Below are 7765 nucleotides of genomic sequence, written 5' to 3'. Positions count from 1 at the left end.
ATCCAAGAAAATGTTATTAATTTCAGCTCTGTAATGTTGCTGAAATTGTCTTCCCATTTCAGCATCATCCACAATTGTTGACTCACTAGCAATGGCTGGATCCACCCTTATTTCTCCTGTACCTGCCTTTCTCTCATAATCTCTCTTTTGTTGCATCAGGGTCTCACCCTGGCTCCCCACCCTCACACCCTCACCTTCACCTACTAAGGTGGGACTCCTCTCACTCACTTTTGCCAATCCTGAATAAATGGATTGCTGAGATTCACTCTTTTCCTCTCCTTTTGCCTGGGAGCAACCCAGCCTCTCACTCAATGCACTCTCCTCTCTCAGTCCTAAGAGTGACTGTATTACCACTAAATCTTCTGCACTGGAAATAATTGAAGTTTGAAGTTGTGCAGAGACACTCGACGGATAAATGATATCCATCGGGTGAGTGGTAAAGCTATCCGACGGATAACTGCTGTTAAGCTTATCCGTCGGGATACAATCACTACTCGACGGATGAGCAATATCCATCGAGAGAGTAGAAATGAATGAGGTGGGAAGAGAAACTATTGTTGACTCTGTGTTGATTGAAGTTATTTGAGGCACAGATGTCACAATAGTATCTGAAAGAATTGGCAAGTGAGCCAACAAATCATCTAAAAGATGATGCTCACTTGCACTAGATTTTGGCTTCCCCAACAGAGTTAAAGAAGGGGAATCAGGAATCGAAGTGTTTATCATATCCACTTTCAGAGAGTTTGTTGGTGAGTATGGTATTTTAGAGGCTTCTATTATAAGAGATTTTGGTTGTGACTCCATATTTATTGGAGCCACATCAATCTGAATTTGAGAAAGTGCAGGGACTGTGTCTTTAGCACCAGTTTGCACTGTATGTGTTCCCTGTGCATCCCCAGTTGTTTTGGATTTCTTCTTTCTTGTGTAAGTTTGAGGTGAGCTTGTGTCCCTAACCCTTTTGGTCTGTGCTCTTGGCTGAGAGATTTGTTCAATAGCCACATCCTTTTAGGAGGATGCAGCTAGAAGTGAGCTTTTGTCCTTTGTAAGCACTGCAGTTTGTTGGAAAACTGCAGTGTGGCTAGGCTGGGATTCACTCAACTCTCCAACCTTATCCTTGGGGTTTCTTTGATGTTCACTCCTTCCCTCACCTAATTGACCCTCCTTCACACTCCCCTCTTTGGCTTTGGTAGATTTTTCAACTGGTACCTTTTGAGAGATACCAGAGGGGGTTTTCTTTGACTTGGACTTGGAAATTACAGTTGTTTTGGCATCTTTGGTAGGCAACTGTTTGGTCATTGACACAGTTGCCATAGTTACTCCTGAACTCAAAGAAATTGAGGAGATTGGAATAGTTGAGGGTATGGATGAACTTACCTCACTTACCTGAGGTGTCTGCATTACAGGAAAGTAGAACATTGGCACATCCCTATGATGGTTGGCTCTGTTCAAATCTGCAATGATTCTTCTCTCTTGAACCCAACAAGCTAATTTGTTGTTTGGGTTCTCAAGTACAATCTCTTGACAAAGATGGTTAGCCAATATCATGAAAAATCTAGCATAATATATATTCTTTCCCCTTTTGGCTAACTCACCTAGTTTAAAACCTAACTCATACAAGACAAGGTCACTGAAATTGTAAAATTTATCTGTAACTAGCATGTATAGCATGTTAAGCATGGAAATGTTCACAGAATCAAAATTACTGATTTTTCCAGAGAAAACTTTAGTCACAACATCACACATGAAACTTCATTCCTTCCTAAGACCTAATCTTCTAATATCACTTAGCTTAGTAGTAGGAAGTGCATAATGCATGGAATTAAGCATATTGATAATATCAGTGTCAGTGTGTGGTGAAGTTAGATTATCATCAGAAATTTTAAAACATGCTTTTATCACATCACTATTGATACAGAACTCATTACCTTTGATAGTTAGAGTGATGGTTTTGTCAGTAGAGTTGTAGATTGCAGAGGTCCATATTTGTTCAACAACTTCACAGAAAATTGTGGGTGATTCAAGCATGGCATAACTTAACTTGCAGTTCTTCACGAAGTCCATCATCTTGTGGTAGTCTTCTGATTGCTGAATACTCTTATTGACCAAAGCAGTGAAGTTGTTCTTCTCATAAATGAACCCAGTCTGAGACATGATCTTTACTACAGGTGCCATTGTTAGAGAATGAAAGCTTTGAAGAGAAAGAGGATATTTGCTTGAGAGAGAATTAAAATAAAAGCAGTTGAATTTAAGAATGATAAAAGAAAATAATTGGAATGAAATATGCTTTTATACTTCCTCAAAAACAACGGATGAAAATAATAAAAAAAAGTAAATTACCCAATAGAAATTGCCTAAAAATAGCCGTTTAAAAATAAACTGTAAAAATTCCACCCATTATCCGTCGTGTAATACTTACAAACTGTAAGTATACTCGATGGATAATGTTCAGGGAATTAACGGTTAAGATTTAGACACTTCGACGGATGAGAATAAACTGTTATCCGTCGAGTTTTAAAAGGTTCCTGAAAAGTAATTGATTTTTATTTGCAAATAGTATATCGACGGATGACTTAACTCGATGGATAATGGTCATCCGTCGAGATGCAAATTTTGACTTAGCCAAAATTTCATCCATGACTAAAAATCAGTTAAGTTTCTGGCTACATTTCAACTTGCAAAATAACTCAGATAAATTCAAGAGTAATTAAGCATACCTAACTCACTTACCAACCTAGAAAAGGTGGATTCATTCAGTGGCTTGGTAAAGATATCTGCAAGTTGCTTCTCACTTGGAACAAAATGTAACTCTACAGTACCATTCATTACATGTTCCCTTATGAAATGGTACTTGATGTCTATGTGCTTTGTCCTTGAATATTGCACTGGATTTTCAGTGATGGCAATTACACTTGTGTTATCACAGAAAATAGGAATCCTTTTAACTTGCAAACCATAGTCTAGCAATTGATTTTTCATCCATAAAATCTGTGCACAGTAACTGCCAGCAGCAATATATTCAGCTTCAGCTGTAGAAGTAGAAACTGAATTTTGCTTTTTACTGAACCAGGACACAAGCTTGTCTCCTAAAATTGACAGGTTCCTGTTGTGCTCTTTCTATCAATTATGCACCCTGCATAATCTGCATCTGAATAACCAGTTAGATCAAAACCAGAATCTCTAGGGTACCAAATGCCAAGTTTTGGTGTTCCCTTGAGATATCTGAAAATTCTCTTTATAGCTATCAAGTGAGATTCTCTAGGATCAGCCTGAAATCTAGCACATAAACATGTAGCAAACATTATATCTGGCCTACTAGCTGTTAAGTACAGAAGTGAGCCAACCATGCCTCTATAGCTTGAAATATCCACAGACTTTTCAGTAGTGTTTAATTCAAGCTTAGTTACTGTGGCCATGGGAGTTTTTGCAGATGTGCAATCCATTAGATCAAACTTCTTTAAAAGATCAAAAATATATTTAGTTTGACTAATGAATATTCCATCACTAACTTGCTTAACTTGTAAGCCAAGAAAGTAAGTTAATTCTCCCATCATACTCATTTCATACTTACTCTGCATCAGTTTGGCAAACTATTTACAAAGTTTCTCATCTGTAGAGACAAAAATAATATCATCTACATAAATTTGAACAAGTATGCTAGAGCCATTAACATTTTTGAAAAATAAAGTTTTATCTACGTTACCTCTTGTAAAGTGATTTTCCAAAAGGAACTTTGATAAAGTGTCATACCAGGCTCTGGGTGCTTGCTTCAGTCCATAAAGTGCTTTCAGTAGATAATAGACACACTCTGGAAAATTTGGATCTTCAAAGCCAGGAGGTTGACTAACATACACTTCTTCCTCCAAATCTCCATTCAGAAAGGCACTTTTGACATCCATTTGATAGACCTTGAAATTGGCATGGGCTGCATAGGCTAAGAAGATTCTGATGGCTTCAAGTCTTGCAACAGGAGCAAAAGTTTCATCAAAATCTATTCCTTCTTGCTGGCAATAGCCTTTAGAAACCAATCTGGCTTTGTTCCTTACTACTATGCCATTTTCATCCATCTTGTTTCTGAATACCCATTTGGTGTCTATTGGATTCTTTCCTTTAGGCTTGGGTACCAGCTTCCAAACTTTATTCCTTTCAAATTGGTTTAGCTCCTCCTGCATAGCTAAAATCCAATCAGGATCTAACAATGCTTCTTCTACCTTCTTTGGTTCTTCCTTTGATAGAAAGCTGCTGTATAGACATTCTTCCTGAGTTGCTCTTCTTGTTTGAACTCTAGAAGAAACATCACCAATAATCAGTTCAAAGGGGTGATCTTTTGTCCATTTCCTTGGTTGAGGTAGATTAGCTCTAGATGAAGAGACCTCAATGTTGTCTTGATGTGTGATTGAGTTTGGATTGCTATAAACTCCCCCTGAGTTTGTGGATCTTTGATTTGAGAAAGGGGTACTTTCTATGGGTGATATGCCTTGATTTCCTGCTCCTTTTGATAACCCGACGGATGGTGAATCTTGAGTACCGACGGCTGAGGCAGGTTGTCTACCGACGGATAACACAGATTGCCTTCCGACGGATGAAGCATTTTGCAACTCGACGGATGTTGAGTTTTGTGCTTCATTGGTGGTAGTTTTGTCTGCATTATCCTTAGACACTGTTTCTTGATCACTCTCATCATCACTTTCATCACTGACCATCTCAATATTGTCGAATTTGAGGCTCTCATGGTAATCTCCATCTTTCAGTCCTTCAATCTTTTTATCATCAAACACAACATGTATAGATTCCACAACAATGGTGGTTCTTAGATTGTAGACTCTATATGCTTTACCAACAGCATATCCAACAAAAATTCCTTCATCTGCTTTAGCATCAAACTTCCCATTTTGATCAGTTTGATTTCTCAGAATATAGCATTTACAGCCAAAGACATGAAGAAAATTTAGAGTTGGCTTCTTGTTCTTAAACAGTTGATAAGGAGTCATGCATCTTGCTTGATTAATCAGAGAGATGTTCTGAGTGTAGCATGCAGTGTTTACAGCTTCAGCCCAGAAATAAGTTGGTAATTTTGATTCTTCAATCATTGTCCTTGCAGCTTCAATAAGAGATCTGTTCTTTCTTTCCACTACTCCATTCTGTTGTGGAGTCCTTGCTGCTGAAAACTCATGCAAGATCCCATTTTCTTCACAAAATGCTCTCATGACATAGTTCTTGAACTCAGTTCCATTGTCACTCCTGATTCTTCTAACTTTGAAATCGGGATGATTGTTAACTTGCCTTATGTGATTGATGATGATTTCACTAGCCTCATCTTTAGACTTTAGGAAATATGTCCAAGAAAACTTTGAGAAATCATCTACAATTACTAGGCAAAATCTTTTCTTTGAAATTGACAATACATTGACTGGTCCAAACAAATCCATGTGAAGCAATTACAGAGGCTCTTCAATTACTGAATCAAGTTTCTTCCTGAATGATGCTTTGATCTGCTTCCCCTTTTGGCAGGCATCACACAGTCCATCCTTTGTAAACTCCACTAGAGGAATGCCTCTTACTAGTTATTTCTTTACCAGCTCATTCATGGTCTTGAAGTTTAAATGGGATAGCTTCTTGTGCCATAGCCAACTTTCATCTTGACTTGCTTTACTGAGAAGACAAATTACAGATTCTGCTTTAGTTGAGTTGAAGTCAACTAGGTACACATTTCCTCTTCTCACACCAGTGAGAACCACTTTGTTGTTTTGATTGTTAGTCACAACACAGGCTTCTTTGTTGAAGGTTACTGAGTTGCCTTTGTCACAAAGCTGGCTGATACTCAACAGATCGTGTTTGAGACCATCCACTAAGGCAACCTCTTCAATGATGACATTGTCGTTTGAAATCAAGCCATATCCCGCAGTATAACCTTTGTTGTCATCTCCAAAAGTAATACTTGGGCCAGCTTTCTCCTTAAACTCTGTGAGCAGGGTAGAATCACCAGTCATGTGTCTTGAACAGCCACTATCCAAGTACCAAAGATTTTTTCTGTTTCCCTGCACACATCAAAATCAAATCAAGTTGATTTTGGTACCCAAGTTTCCTTGGGTCCTGCCTTGTTAGCTTTCTTCTTCTATTTCTTAGGTCTTAACTCATTTGACTTAGGAATTTCAGATTCTTCCTTAGTCATTTGGGTTGGGCCTTTGAAACCATTTAATGCAACAGATTTATCATGCATATTATGGCTAACAGGAAATGACATGCTTGGTGCAAACATGTTATTCCAGTAAGGCATGCTAAATGGCATTTGAGGCATATTGTATGCAGCATAATATGGATTAGGTGCAAATGGCATATTAGCAAACTGTGCATTCATGTTCTGTGTAGGCATAACATTAACAGGCATGGGAGGCATGGCATTCATGTTAGGAAATTGAGGCTGAACAGACATGGGAGTAGGCATGGCAGATTTGCAATTAACAGATAAATGATTTACACTACCACACTTGACACAGATTTTTCTAGGGGCATATTTATCAGGTGTGTAGTTATTGTGTTTGTTAATCCCCACTTTACCATTCCTATTGTTTTTCTTTTTAGTATCTGTTTTTACCTCTATTTTCTCAAGTCCGTCACTTAGCTGTTTGACAGTCATGTGACCAACATTACCCTTTTTCCCTTTCTTAGCTTGACTTGACTCTCCTAAAACAAAGTTCTTGGAAACAGACCCATACTTATCATTTAGCTTGATTAATTTGGCTTTGCTAATGGGTTTGCTTACAGCCGACAGATGAGGATTTTTATCATTCGACGGATAACACTTTTTATTATCCGACGGATAGTCCTCATCATCCGTCGAGTCTACATATGTTAGCAACCCATCTACCAAAATAGGTTCTAGTTTCTCTTTATTCTTTTTCCAGGCTTCATCACAAAAAGACTCAATTCCTTGAACTTTGGTGATTTGAGCATGAACATCCCTGGATGTTTTCCATGCTTTAATCACCTCTTGTTCACGCTCGAGCTGCTTCTTCAAAATTTCTTCCTTTTTCGTTAATTCCTCCTTGGCAATCTTACACTCAATTTTTAGTTTCTCAAACTCAACAAACTGAGACTCAAGCACATTATTCCTCTCACTTAAAAACAAGTTGTTTTCTTTGATTTTAGCATTTTCTTTAGTGAGAGACTTAAGTGTAACACGCAAATGATACAATTCTGTAGACATGTCATTTATTGCATCATTACACTCAGCTTTAGATAAATGTGCAAGGTTTGTAGTGATTACCTGATTGCTTGAGGAACTTGTCTCTGTTTCATCAGACTTGGCCATTAGGGCTAGATTGACATAGCTGACATCTTCATCTTCATCCAAACCATCAGCTGTCCAGTCATTCTCTTGTGTAATAAAAGCCCTTTCCTTTTGCTTGAGTAGATCAAAGTATTTTTGCTTATAATCTACAGACTCAAACCTTTTCTTACTGGAATCTGACTTTCTACACTCATTTGCAAAATGCCCTGCCAAGCCACATTTGAAACATTTGAATTTTGACTTATCCACCATGTTTCTATTTGGCTTGGCTGCTCCAAAGTTCTTCTTGAACTTGAACTTGGCAAATCTTCTTGAAAGAAATGCTAGGTGCTCATCAATGTCCTCCATGTCATCTTGGCTCAATGAATCTTCACTTTCTGCAGCTAGCCCCTTACCCTTATTCTCACTGACCTTTGAAGTTGATTCTACAGCTTTCATCTTCAATTCCTTCTCCTTTTCCAGATCAGCAACTAGTGC

Source organism: Apium graveolens, chromosome 4 (genome assembly GCF_009905375.1).
Source record: "Apium graveolens cultivar Ventura chromosome 4, ASM990537v1, whole genome shotgun sequence".
Taxonomy (NCBI): domain Eukaryota; kingdom Viridiplantae; phylum Streptophyta; class Magnoliopsida; order Apiales; family Apiaceae; genus Apium; species Apium graveolens.
Note: the sequence above shows the minus strand (reverse complement) of the source record.